We start from the raw sequence: 13,443 nt of genomic DNA on the forward strand, positions 1-13,443 counted from the left end.
GGCTGTCCCAAGGACCCCCACCCGCTTCTGGACAGGAGTTCTGGCCTGGCCGAGGTGGATGCTGGCCAAGGGACTGTTTGCTGGTGCTCTGTGCTTGCTGTGCTGTCCACGGTACAGAGCCTTTGAACAGGTACTGCACCTACAGCTGCTTCTCGGAGCACCACTGCATGTTCTGTCTCGAGCACCTCACAATGGCCCATAAATCTCCCACCTCTTGGCCAGACTCCACTCACTTTGGAAAAGGACTATAAGAACGCGACCCTCTGGAGAAGCCTTTGAGATCTCCCCACAGAAGACGTGTCTATTGGCTGGGACCACGAGGACACCGGAGTCTCTTGGGCCAGACCACGAGGACATCCATCTCATCTGTCAGTAGCTATTCCCCATTCTCCCCTTTCTCTAACTAACTCAGAAAACACTTCCTAAATGCAGCAACATGTTGTGTATTCATAGACCTTCATGCATTATTCAGAATCATTCTCCCCAACCTGTAAATCATTACTTTTTCCTGCCCTGGGGTTCTGGTGTTCCATAATCCAAGAATGTGAACAATTTCTTGATTATCTTTTTTCCATTCCCTGAGTTAGGTACATGAACAAAAGATTTTACATCAAAATGTTGTAGTCCAAAAAAATATATTTATCACTACTATTTATAAGTTCTGTTAATCGCAGAGCTATAAGAAACTATGTTCATACAGCAAAGTTTTCCAACAGACAGCATTCATTTTAATATTTGCAAAAAGACAATAATACAATATGTACTTATAACACACCTAGGATACAAATTTCTTTGCTGAGTCTGGAAGAGTCATAGCTGGGGCACTAATCATTTTGTTCTTTTTCATTTTCTCAGCTTTTGTTCCTTTTCTCCTGTCCTTACCACAACCTTGAGGCTACTGAGGTTTAGAAAGTGATACAATGTTATGGGTAGAACAGAATCATCAATCCAGGTCCTGCATAATATCCTATTACTGCTCAGAATTCTTGCACCTCCTTTTCAGTCCTGGATTACTTCTGAGATTCTCCAGACCCTCTCTGGGTCAATACACCACAAACCTACAGTCAAAATACGTCCCAAATATTTAACTATTTTTTAGAGCATTTGCTCTTTTTTTTTTCAAATAATCAAAGATGCTTTTTTTAGCCTGAACATTCAGCCAATTTGCAGAGGCTTCTTCTACCACCTCTTGTCCTCCTGATTGCAGCAAGTCATCCACATCCTGCATTAACCCAATCCCTGGGGGCGGGGTAAATTCTTGTGATGTTTTCTGCAAGGCTTGCCCGAATAAGGCTGGTGCTTCCGTGCATCCCTGCAGAAGGACCGTCCATGTCTTTTCCATTTTCCCTTCTACCTCTTGTTCCCAGTCAAGGGCAAAATACAGTTTACCATCCTGTGTGAGTGGGCATCCCCAGAAAGCATCTTTGCCATCAAGGAGTGAATGGTGGCAGTGTGAGGATGGTTCAGGATGGTGTAAGGATGTGAGAGCCCCTGGGTGCTGGGGCCCCCTTGGGCCCTGGGGTTCATCCCTCAGGGGCTGTAGAAACTCTGCCATGGCCATGGCCTTGGCCTTCCCCTTGGCCTTTTCCTCCTCCCTTCTTGCATTCCCCTGCTGTGCCTTTGTGACCAACTGCTCCAGGGGCTTCTTCTGCCCCTCCTGCAGCCCCCTCAGTGCCTGGGGGTGCTCATCCTCTGACAGCTGCTGAGCTTTCTGCAAAATCATTCCTTTCTGCAGTGACCCAAGGAAAATGCTTAAAAGCTAATCTCGATCCTTGCACGTCCAATGCCCATTTCCCAGCTGTTCCTTCGTGCTGCTCCTTGTGCTGTCGCTGCCGTGGCCAGCCCGTATCCCAGAGCCGGTGCCTGTCCTGCCGCAGTGTCCAAACGCGGCCCCCCCGGCGGGCAGGGCCGGCAGCTCCACGGGGCCGGGCAGCGGCCGGGGCGTCCCGCAGCCTCCTGGGGGCCGGGGGCCACTGCCGGGCCTGCAATTGCCGGCGGCTGCTGGGCTCAGGCAGCGCCCGGCGCTGAGCCCCGGCTGCCCCACAGCCCCGGCCCGGCCCCGCAGCTCCCCACAGGCCCCCAGCCCGTGCTCCCGGTGCCGCCCCTCTGCGCCCGCTCCTGCCGCTGCCCAGCACAGAGAAACCCCCTGCAATCCTCACCTCCTTGTGTGCCTGTCCTGGCAACCGCGGATACAAACGATCTGGATCAGCTGGCAACTTCTGAGGATAAGAGCCTGCTGAAAAAAATGCCCATCCTCAGTATTTTTCTCTTCTTCGTCTTTTACATCAACCTTTTTCTTACCACATAGATTCCTCCTGCTCCTTCTTGCCTGAGCCATATTCCTGCACACTGCCCTTCACCCAATCCCTTCCCAGCACACCAACAGCATCCATCCCCTGTTGTCTAAATCCCTTCTGGACTTCCCTTATTGCCCCCCTGGGGGTCAATAACCTTGATTCTCTCTGGGACAATGTGCAAACTCCCTCAACATGCTCCCAAGGGACCCTTCAGAGATATTTTGGGATCATCATCCCTTTTGCCGGGAGCCCTCCTTGACTTTCCCTTTCTACCCTCCATGGGTGCCCTGCCATGTTTAGTCCCCGAAGATCCCACTGTAGTCACTGCTGAGATTTTCAGTGCTCTCTGGCTGCCGACTCTTCCCAGCCCCCCTGATCTGTCACTTGTCTGTCTCCCGGCCCCAGCGCCCCCCGCCAGGGGAATTTGGGGCGGTGGGAGCGGGGAGCGCCAAGGCCGGGCCCCCCCGCGCTGTGGTGGCGGCAGCGGCTGCAGTGGGGAGCGAGTGCGGGCGGGAGCGGCCGAGAGCCCAGCGCTGCCCCAGCCCGAGCTGCCCCAGCTCCATCGCTGCCCCTGCGCTGGGATGCTGTGGGTTTGGGGGGAAGAGGGAGCCGGCAGTGGGTGCTGGGCCTGGGGGCAGCAGGAGAAGGGAAGGAGAAGCACGGTTGGAGAACAAAATGGGAAAAGAATGCACGTGGGAGGAGAAGGTGGGATTGTGCAGGAGAAGGAAGAATAGTAGGACGAAGAGGAGTGCGAGGAAGAGTAGGGACACAGGAGGAGGAGGAGGCGGAACAGGAAGCAGCTCAAGGTTCCACCCCTTTCTGTATCTGCAGCCTCTCCCCCAGCCCCAAGAGCGTTGCACTCCCCACAGGCACCAGGTGACCGGGAAGAAAAATCCACGAATTTTAAGTGGGGTGAATCTTGGTGTTTCTTAACTTTATTGGGCTAAATGTCGGTGCTTTTGTTACTTTGGGGGGGCCTGAATGTTTATATTTTGGAGGGAGTTTTGGCTGAATCTGGATATTTCGAGTAATTTTGATCTGTATCGTGATGTTTGAAGGATTTTTGGCTTGAATCTTGGTGTTTTGGTGGTTCTTACAGACACAAGATGCCCCATGTCTTCCTGAGCTGCACTTGGGCAAGGAAGAGCTCCCCAACCCAAGGCCCTCTCCTCTTGTTTTCTCCCAAACCAGGATTTTTTGTTCCCAAGGTGTGGGCAGATGGAGGAGGAGGAAAAGCCCCAGAGTTTCCTCAGGAGGAGGGGCTGCAAACCCAGCCCAGGGAGCTCTGAGGAGCAAAGACCCTCCCTGAGCCAGGAAGGCGGCCGGAGATTCAGTCAGAGCTCAGAGGTGGTGGAGAAGGCTCATGGAGGGGAGAAGCCCCACAGGTGCTTGGAATGTGGGAAGGATTTCAGCTACAGCTCCAGCCTGATCCGGCACCAGAGGATGCACACTGGGGAGAGGCCCTACGAGTGTGGGCAATGTGAGAACAGCTTTAGGACAATATGTTACCTGTTGCAGCACCAGGTGATCCACACAGGAGAACGGCCCTACACCTGCTTGGAATGTGGGAAGAGCTTTGGGTGGAGCTCCAGCCTGAGAAAACACCAGTGCATCCACACTGGGGAGAGGCCCTACGAGTGTCCCCAGTGTGGGAAGAGGTTTCAGAGCAGCTCCAATCTCCTCAGACATGAGCGGATTCACACAGAGGAGAGGCCCTTCCGCTGCCCCGCCTGCGGGAAGGGCTTCAAGCACAACTCCACCCTCACTGCCCACCGGGGCATCCACACCGGGGAGAGGCCCTACGAGTGTCCTGAGTGTGGGAAGGGCTTCTCCACGAGCTCTCACTTGACCCAGCACCAACGAAGCCACCAATAAAGGAAGGCCTGTGATTGTCCCCAGTGTGGGAAGAGCTTCGTGCTCTGCTCCAGCTCCATCCCTCATGGGAGAATCGGTGTTGGATGATCCCCAGTGACCCCCGTTGGGCAGAGCCCTGGTGATCCGTGGTCCTGGTGATCCGTGTTGGGTGGGGCGAAGGGGTTGGAGAGATTTCTCTCCCTTCTCCTTGTGCTGCTGTGATGTGGTTGGTAATAAATTCCCTCGCTGTGCCCAGGCTGGGTCTGTTGTTCCCGTGCCGGTGCTCGGGGCGGGATCTCTCCTGTTCCTTCTCTCAACTCCCGGGGCTCTCCTCAGCCAATCAGAGAATGCGATGGAGAAGATTCAGCCAATCAGCGAGAGCAGCTGTGATGACTCACCGGTTGCCGGGCAGACCCGCAGCACCCAGTGTTCCCCACCTGGGCCCACCCTCCCCGCCCAATCACGATCCCCCCGCGGGGTCCCCCCAAGTCCCTCCCCAGTCCCGCCCCACAATAAACGGGACTGCGGCAAACTGGGAAGATTTATTTGGAACACTGGGAGCAGCTGAGCTGGGGCAGAGTGACTGCGGGGCTGGGGGGGACACACAACACTCCCAAAATCAGCGTGGGGGTGGAGCAGGGGGTTCTGGCTGGGCTCGAGGCCACGGGGAGGGGCTGAAGCCGCTGCTGGGTCAGGAGCTCTGTGGGCAGAGAAAAGGGGGTGAAACTGAGCCAGGGGTCCTCAGGGAGAGCACACACACTCCGGGACCCCCCGTCACCTTCTTGCACAGGTAGAAGCCGAGCCCCAGCGCCAGGAAGACAAAGCCCAACAAGGAGACCCTGATCCCCATCAGCACCTTGCTTTGGGCGGTGTCTGGTGGCGTCTCTGGGGGTCCGCAGGGGTCAGGACCCCCCAAAACCTCTCACAGATACCCAAAGCCCCTCTAATCACATTCTCAATTGCCGCAGGCCAAAGTCAGGACCCCCTGAAACCTCCTCCCAGTCTCTTCCCAGCTTACCCTGGATCCACCAGATCCCCTCCTGTCCTGCTCAGGATAGCGTAACCCCGTCCCATTTGCCCCCCACCACCCCAGGACCCCCAGTCTTTCTCCCAGTCCCTTCCCAGCCCCACCAGGACTCACCAAGACCCTCCCAGTCTCTTTCCAGCACAACCAGCCTCATTCCAACTCCTGCTTTCCAATACCTGATCTTTTCCCAGCCCCACCCAGTTCACTCAAATCCCTCCCAATTGCACCCAGCACCCCCAGACTCCCTCCCAGTGCCCACCAGGACCCCTGGAACCCCATCCCACCCTCCACAGCATCCTTTAAACTCCTCAGCCCTTCCAGACCCCTGAACCCTACTCCCAGTTTTAACCAGGCTATCTCAAACTCTCTCCCAGTTACTCCCAGCACACCCCACTCCCTCTCCCAGCCCCCTCAGTGCCTCCCCCACTCCCCCCGCACTGTGGGGTCCGGGCCGTGCCCCAGTGCCGGCTCAGGGGGTGCTCCAGGCTGACGTGCTCCACCTGGCAGCTGGAGCTGACCCCGTGCCAGGGGGGGTTTCCAGCTCCTAGTGCTGCTGGAAACCAGGTCGGTGGCCACCACATGCCCTGAGAGCTCCTGCTGGCCCTGGAACCAGCTCAGCTGGATGTCGGCAGGGTAGAAATCCATCCCAGAGCAGAGCAGGCAGCTGGGGCCGGGCTGGGAGTTCGACGGAACCAGTGAGATGGACTCACTGAGGGGCACTGGGAGAGAGTGGGGACACACTGGGATCAGCTGGGGGAAACTGGGAGAGATGAAAGAGGGCTGGTATGGCACTGAGAGTGACTGGGAATGAAACTGGATAGAGTAGGGGAACACTGGGAGAGAGTGGAGTGGATTAGGGCAAAAGGAGAGGGTGGTGGTCTGGGATTGGACTGGAAAAGGATTTGGAAAGATTGGGAAGGACTGGGAAGGCAATGGGAGACAGATTGGAGGTCTGAGAGTGGGTTTAGGACTGGGAGTGGACTGGGAATGGAATGGCTGTTGCGTTTCCTAGATACATTGTAAACGGTACATTCCATGACCCCTGCTGTACCCTGTATCTTGGTCCCTCTCCCCTCCTGGCCACACAGAGCTGGCCGGGATCCAATTTCTCCCCGCCCCCCCTTTCCAGACCCTAGAAAAGGTCAGTACCCCCTGGCTTCTGTCTCTTTTTCCCTCTTTCTGGCTTTTTTCCCTCTTTTTTCCCTCTCTTTTCTCCTTTTTCCCTTCCCTTTTTCACTCGCTACCCACGAGAAATAAACCTGTAACTTTATTAGGGGAAAGAGCCTCTTTTGATATCATATTTACGTCCATGAGGCAAGGGCCCAGGGGAACTTCACCCTAACACCTGAGCTAGACCGGAGGAAGGGTGAAAAATCTCATTTTGCGGCCAAGTAAAAGCCTCAAATGGCTGTGGACTGAGGAATTGGGAGGGATTCTGGTGACACTGGGAGGGACTGTGAGGACACTGGGAGAGGCTGGGATGGACTGGGAGAGCCTCACTTGGGGTGAGGGGGCAGGAGGCCCCGGGGATGGGCACAAGAAGGGCTGACATGTCTCGGGTGGTTCCCAGGGAGGTTTTCAGGAGTTCCAGGGTCATTCCCAGGGCAGAGCCCGAGGGGACACGCTCTGCCCCACGCTCACCTCTGCGCTCCACGTGGAACGGGCTGGACAACTCGTAGTTGTGCCAGCAGTGCCTGTCCACCACAGCCCGTCTGTACTCCATCCATTGCAGGTCGCTGTTCCAGTACCTGGCAGCCTTCTGTCTCAATGAAGAGATGGAGCTGTCACCCCAGTGTCTGGTTGGTACCACCAGCACAGCCCACACGGCACCAGCACTGGCTGAGCTCCATGTCCAGGAGCAGCCATGGATGCCCACGGTGCGGGCAGGCAGGAGCCAGGCAGGGGCTGCTGTGACCAGCGGCGGGGCCCCGAGGGGCTGGGGGAGCCCGTGCTGAGCATCCCTGGGCGGAGGGCACATCTCCTTCAGTGGCATCATCTGGGCCTGGACCTCCTCCAATGGCATGCCCAGGAAAAGAGGGGAGCCATGGAGAGCATCTCCAGAGACACAGCCTTGATACCGAAATAATGAGAAAAAGGACTAATGTAGATATAGTAGTAGTCATGCTAAGGCTTAGAAAACTGCAGTTCTCGGACAGGCCCTGGGAACCAGCCCTGGGAATGAGCTGGGGACTGTGGAAACAATAATTAAAGATAATTAAAGAATTTAGTGGAGCATATAGAACATTTAGAAACTTTCAGGATAAGGCTAAAGTATAATAATAAATAAAGGGTTCTGGTGATGGGAAAACATGCAAGGGGGAATTAAAGGGGGGGTAGCCTATAGTTTTGAATAGACAAGCATGCAAAATTTATAACTTTTAGGAATGATATCTACAAGATTTATGTATCTGTATTGTCTTGAAGAATGTGTACCTCTGCACGTAGACTACTTTGTAAAAAGGTATAAAAAACCTGACGAAAAAGGGAACTGTGGGATCCTGACTTTGGACGCTAGTCCGCAGGTTCCCCGGGCCCTGAATAAAGCACCGCATAAACTGACACTCTGTTAGTTTGTGTTCTGTTTGGGGCATCGGGCAACAGCCTGACCAGCAGTGTCAGCAGGCAAAACAAAGGTTTTGCTAAGCAATGGCCCTTTGATGGAGCAAAACATTTACAATCAGGGCAGTCCATTCGTGCAGATGGGGGTACACTCTGGGGGTGCAGCTAAGGCCATGAGGTCACAGCAGGCTCTGGGGTCACAGCAGGCTGAGGTCACAGCAGGCTCTGGGGTCCCAGAGGTCCCAGAGCCCCGTGGTTGCACAGCACCACAGCCACCGAGCAGTCAGTCCTTGAGCACAACTGCTGCGGCAGCAGCGGCGGCGGCGGCAGTGGTGCTGACATTGGGACAGCGGTGTCAGGACAGCGGGGGCAGCAAGAGCTGCGGGACTGGCACAGGACAAGGCACCGTGGCCCTTGCTCTGCGCCTCTTCCTCCTGCTCCTCCTGGCACTGGCCCTGCCTGCCAGGGCTGCCCAGGCAGCTCCGTGGCGAGCACAGGGAGCAGGTGAGCCGGCGGCCTGGCTCCCCTTTCCCGGGACAGTGCTCCCTTCTCCCCAGGAAGTGTTGGGGATGGTTTTCAAAAGGCTTTAGGGAGGCTTTCTTCTGGGGGTGAGAGAGAGCCCACAGGGACCCTGGGCTGCTCCCGCCACCCATCCAGGGATGTTGCACAGGGCGTGGAAAGAGTGTGAAGAGTGACCAGAGTCAGCCCAGAGCTCCCCAGGCCTCTCAGCAGCTTTGGCCAAATCCATTCACATCTGGCTCCCACAGCCTTACCCGACCCCCTTGCAGTGCCCATTCCCTAAGGCACAAGGAGATCTCAGCACACCATGGAAATGCTTCTGATTTGTGCTCCCTTCTAGATTTGAATCCTGACATGGCTTATTTAGAATAGCTGGTGAATGACAGTATGAAGATTCCAGAGCATGGTGGAGGCAAGTTCTCATTGCACCCTTCCTGACAGAATAATCTGTGTCACTGTGACAAGAGCTCTCTCCTGTGATGTTTCCTTTACGTAATCTCAGGGTTGAGGGATTCAGGAAACCATGCCCTGCTCCCTTCTGGAGTCCTGAGTGATCCCTCAGGATCACTGTCAGTGGGAGGAAGGAGCATTCCTTCAATCCTCTTCCCATGTTCAATGCTGGTGTCTCCCTCTGTGTGCTCTGTACAGTCACAGAGAAGAGCAGAGAGGGAAGGGAAGGGAAGGGAAGGGAAGGGAAGGGAAGGGAAGGGAAGGGCCCATGGTTGTGCCTTGCACGGCTCCTTTGCCAGCCCCAGGCAGCCTGAGCTGCTCCCGATGCTGCTGCCAAGCCCTGGCCCTGGCCAGGGCTGGGTTCAGAGCTGCTGGCAGCTCCAGGGAGTCCTTTCTCCCCTGACTGCCCTACAAGGGGCTCCTTCCATCCAGTGTGGGGCCACTTCAGGCACCTGCTCCCTCTACCCCTGCAGAGCTGGGGGAGTGCCTTGGAGCACTCACTGCACTCACTGTCACTGCAGCCTGAAGGAGAAATGGAACTACTTTCCATTAAGGTCCTCCCAGATGGAAGAACCAAGACGTAGGAGACAAGAAATCCCTGGAGGAATCGAAACGTCTGGACCAGAAGCTGAGTGACCTGGAGAGACGCCGTGGTGGGTGCATTTCCCTCAGCCTTCTCCTGACACTCACCAGCTGGAAGCTTTCTCTGCACATCTGGACACGCCGTGCCTGGCACAGTGGGAAGGGATCCATGGCAGCCTCGCTGCCCCACTGCTGCTGTCACAGCCTGCAGGGCTGTTTCCCAGCCTGGCCTGGCTGCAGCTTCTCCCCAGCCTCTGCAGGAAGGCTTTGGCATCAGCTGACACGGAGCCCAAAGTGCCCCACGGGCCATGCACACCCTGAGATCCCCTGAAATTTCCTGGTCTCAGAGTAGATCAGAAAGGGCAGCTTTCTGTTTGGAGAAGGAAGGGCCCTGGCCAATCCCAAAAGTTTATATGATTTCCTTATCCATATCCATTTCTTTGACAAGCATTGCCTCCTGATGATGGCACCACCCCAATCTGGAACGGTTCCATCTGATCCAGTTTTCCCTTTCTCCAGAGATGAAAGGAAAGACTGTGCTGAAGGCTGAGTTTCCCGGAGGAAGCAGTGGTTCTGTGCCAGCCTCTGCTGCAGGAAGGGAGGCGATGCCAGGCACAGTCACAGGAGGTAATTGCTGTGCCTCGGGGCCTGAGCCCTGCTGAGCCTTGAGCTGCCATCTCTGCTGCTTGGCAGTGCGGGCACAGCCCGGACAAGACGGGCACAGCCCAGAGGAATTCTCCCGAGCAGGCTCAGGGCACTCGGGTACTGAGCAATCCTGCTGGGGTCCCTCCATCGGAGACACCACCCCAAACCTGGGAGGGGCTGCAAGGGGTGACCATGGTGGGGAAAGGGCAGAGGGGGAGAGCAGGGCTCCAGTGTGTCCTGACAGGGCCTGCCTCTGCCCCCTTGGGCTGGGGGAGCTGTTCCAGGGGAAAGAGGCATGGAGAGAGAGAGCTAAGAGGTATCCCACAGTAGTAGGGAGAGAGGGAGAGAGGACAGGAGGAAGGTTGAGAAGTGTGGCTGTGGCACTGCATGCTGCAGTTCTCCCCAGTGTTTTAGCAAGACTTTCCACTGTGGGAGTGAGAGACCCCAATGGGCTCTGGCCTGGTCCAGCCACCACCCAAGGCTGTTGTAGAGCACCTGCAAAGAGTGTGCACCGTGACCAGGAGCCAGCCCAGAGCTCCCCAGGCCCCTTTGCAGCTTTGGCCATGTCCATTCACATCTGGCTCACACAGCCTTACCCAACTCCCTTGCAGTGCCCAGGTCCCTAAGGCAGAAGGGGATCTCAGCAAACCATGGAAATGATTCTGATCTGTGCTCCCTTCTAGACTGGGATCAGGACATGGATTATTTGGAATTACTGGGGAATGGTGGTTTGAAGACATTCCCAGATGCTCGAGGCAAGTTCTCAATGTCCCTTTGCTGACAGAATAAGCAGTGTCAAGGTGGCAACAGCTCCCTCATGTGCCACTTCCCTTAACTGTCTGAGGGTTGTTGAATTCTGGAATCCTTGCTCTGCTTCTTTCTGGAGCCCTGACTGGTCCCACAGGATGGCTGTCAGTGGGAGGAAGGAGCATTTAGCTGTCAATGCTCTTCCCATGTGCAATGCCAGTGTCTCCTTCTGTGTGCTCTGTGCAGCCTCAGAGAAGATCAGAGAGGGAAAGGAAGGGAAGGGCCCAGGACTGTGCCCCAGGGCTGAACCTTGCATGGCTCCTTTGCCGGCCCCAGGCAGCCTGAGGATCTCCTGCAGTGCTGGGAGCTGTTGTGCTCTGCCTTTCTTTGCAGATGAACCTGTTGGGGAAGGTGATCTGGCTTCCCAACCCACGTTCAGGGATGAGCCTCTGGGAGATGGTGAGGGTAGGTCAAGGCCTTTCACCCTGAGGGAGCTGCCAGCTCAGAGCCCAAAGCTCGGCCAGGGGGCATCGCTGCAGGTGCCAGGACAGAGCCGTGCACGTGTGTGCCCTCGCCCTGTGCAATCCCCTCACTGCTCCTGAGGCTCAGGCCTGGCAGCTGTTTGAGAGTGAGGGCCCTGGCTCTGGCTCAGAAGCCCAAATGTTTCTTGAACCTTATCCATGACTTTGCCAAGGATTGCCTTCTGAAGGTGCAGCCTATCCAATGGGGAATAGTTCCATCTGATCCAGCTGTCCCTTTTTCTTTCTCAAGTGATGGACCAAAAGTCTGTGCAGAAGGAGCCCCATTTCAGAGGCAGCAGTGGGCCGGTGCCAGCCTCTATTGCAGGTGGGAAAGTGATGCCAGACACGGGCACAGGCACAGGAGGTCATTGCTGTGCCAGGCTCAGCCCTGGGCAGGGCTGTGTGGCAGCAGCTCTTCCCCCAGGGCCTGCCCTTGCACGGCCCTGCAGCAGCCAAAGCTGGAGGCGCCTCAGCTTCGAGGCCTCTGGAGCTCGTTCCCAGCTCCTGGGAAACAGGACTCATGCACCAAGGTCCCTCCCGCTGCAGCTGCTCCTGGAGCTGCCCTGAGTGCCCAGAGGCCCAAGGCACAGGAGCAGCCCCGAGCGGGAGCCCTGCTGCGAGCCCAGGGCCACAGCCAGCCCTGGCTCCCGACTGGGCAGGGGCTGCACTGGGTCCTGACAGGGCCTGACTCTGTCCCCTTGGGCTGGGGGAGCTGTCCCGGGGCAGGGAGCCTCGGGGCTGGCAGTGGCTGCTCAGGGATGGGTCGGGCCCAGGTCCCTGGAAGGAGCGACTGCCCAAGCAGCTGTGCTGGCCCTGGGCTCTCCTCCCGGCCTTCTGGGCTTTGTTGGGTGGCACAGCCTCTGCCAAGGGGTGCCAAGGTGCCTGCAGGTACCAGCTCTGGGGGAAACAGAGAACGTCCTGGCCACATCCAGCGATTTGTCTGCTCAGCAGTGGAGCACAGCACGGGCTCACGCTCCCCATCGCTCCCACAGAGGCAGCCAGCACCTCAACACGTGTTCCTGATTCCCAGAAGGGCACAGGAAAGCGTTTCTCTCTGGGAAAATGCATCTTGCTAGGGGTATTGGTGGGGCTGATTGTTTGGTCGACTGTCCTCTTCTTTTGCTTTATCACACACTGATATCGCTGGAAGAGAAACTGCTGAGTGTATTGTTGCTCTCCCCCTCAAACAGCTTCATTTGATGGCTGCTTGTAGAAAGGAAACATTCCCAGTGAGGCTGCTGTGGAGTTGTGGATTATCAGTGGTTGTCCACATAATGGTGCTGAGGGTTCTGCTGCTGCCCAGTCTTTAATTGGCCTCTTAATTGCTGGGCCTTGTCCTGGGGAGCCCGCTGGGGCTGCAGCCAGTGCTGGCTCCCACTGAGGCTGCGGGGCCAAGAGCAGCCCCAGGAGCATCGGGCAGAGGCAAAGCAAGGTGGGGAGGAGAAAGAGCAGGGACCAGATTGCCCTTGGAAGGCAGACTCACTCTGGGGCCTGCTCCTGGCCAGGGACCCTGCCCAGAGCCATCCCCTGCTGGCCGGGGCCTTGAGGGGCAGCTGTGCAGCTGGGCCAAGGTGTGCCAGCAGCTCCAGCCGTGCTGGGGAGCCTTGCCAGCCCTGGGCCCTGCAGTGCAGGAGGGTCCCTGTGTGCCAGCGGCAGCTGGGGCCTCAGACACTCCTCTCTCCACAGGAACGCCCCTGCAGTCTAAGAAGAGTGGTCAAAGCCATCAGCTGGAGACACCTGGTACCTGTCACCGGCCATCCCCAAGCCAGTGTCCTTTGTCCCTGCCACGGCTGCCTTAGCAGCTTATTGCTCTGCCACCACCACCCAGAACAGGACCCTCTGACCCCAAAGGTGCTGGCCCTGGTTCCCAGTCAGGACTGAAGGTGGGCTCCTCCTGCCAGGGATGGGCTTAATTCCAGCATCACCTTTGGGCTTCAGCTCTGATGTCTGGGTGGTACCACCAGCACTGGTTGAGCTCCTTGTCTGGGCACAAGCAGCACTGAGCAGGCAGCAGTCAGGCTTGGGGCACCTTGTTTTCTTTGCTTTTCATTTTTAGAAATTAGGCATTTTTAGAAATAGTTACTCTCTTTTTTTTATACAAAGAAATCTCCAAATGTTTCTTCCCCTCTTCTACAATAGTGCATTTTTACAAGTAGTTTTTGAATTCTGAAAAGCTTTGAACATGTTTACACATCTAGAATAAAAAATAAAATTGCATTTAATTGGTACTCTTTACGCTAGG

The sequence above is a fragment of the Sturnus vulgaris genome, unplaced genomic scaffold, assembly GCF_052056855.1.
Source record: "Sturnus vulgaris isolate bStuVul1 unplaced genomic scaffold, bStuVul1.hap1 Scaffold_153, whole genome shotgun sequence".
Classification (NCBI taxonomy): Eukaryota; Metazoa; Chordata; class Aves; order Passeriformes; family Sturnidae; genus Sturnus; species Sturnus vulgaris.